The following is a 1027-nucleotide window of genomic DNA, read 5'->3' as shown; positions in this document are numbered from 1 at the left end:
CTCTTAACTTTTAGTGAAGCCTATACCACATTTATACCGAGCCCACTTTTTCATCACAATTTTCTCTGTAACTCCACTACTGTTTCACTTATTTGCATGGAAGAGATGCTAAACTTAGAAGAAATGAATGTTCCATGCAATATATATAATATTTGATAATAGATAACATATACACTGGATGGGGTTTAGTAGATATTTGTTATGACTGAAAACAACCGAGCCATGCTGTGTGCCACTCCGTTAGCGTTGCAAGTAAATGGTACCGACAGCTCTCCAGCTGAACTGGTGCAGCATATCATGTTAAGAGCTCAAGTTAGCTTTGTTGGAAATTTATGAATATTTTAAAAATGTGTTTTAAAATTTAGAAGTCCTATGGATTTCTAAAGATTCCTCATGGCATTATTATTGTTCAGGTCACTCAATATGATATGTAATCGCTGAAAGAAACTAGATGTCAAATCTTTTGAACTGAATAGGGTGTGATGAACATAAACAGTTCAACAGTTCAAGAATTCTTCATTGAAAAGGATACTGTGCAATGTCGGATTTGTTTTTTTGTAATTTTCCTTTTCTTTGAAGAATTATTTCTCATTCAACAGATCTGTTCCAAATGTGCGACCAGGTCCAACTACCCCGGGTGTGGACATTCTGGTAAACCCCACGGAACCAGATAACTCCACATCTCTGCCTGGTTTTAACTATGTGACCCAGGTCTCAACAATCCTGTTTAGCTTGAGTTGGGCCTGGTGAAATTTAAGCAGCTCACCTGTTGAAAGATCTATCCATGTCGATGAAACCACAAAAAAAGATTTACTATCAATAATAAGAGGCATGGCATCACAGGTAATCTTGGATATATAAACTATAAGTTTTCTTTAAATGCTCTATGATGAGGACCAGGATTTGAATGTTGTCCATATTTTTTTGTTCAGTGCCTTACTTTTTGGCTCAACAAAACCCTTGTTGTCGGGGGCTCTCGTGGTCTAGAGGTTAAGGTGTTAGCCTCTCATACAATAGGTCCCGGGTT

This window comes from Aplysia californica, unplaced genomic scaffold (genome assembly GCF_000002075.1).
Source record: "Aplysia californica isolate F4 #8 unplaced genomic scaffold, AplCal3.0 scaffold02298, whole genome shotgun sequence".
Taxonomy (NCBI): Eukaryota; Metazoa; Mollusca; class Gastropoda; order Aplysiida; family Aplysiidae; genus Aplysia; species Aplysia californica.
Note: the sequence above shows the minus strand (reverse complement) of the source record.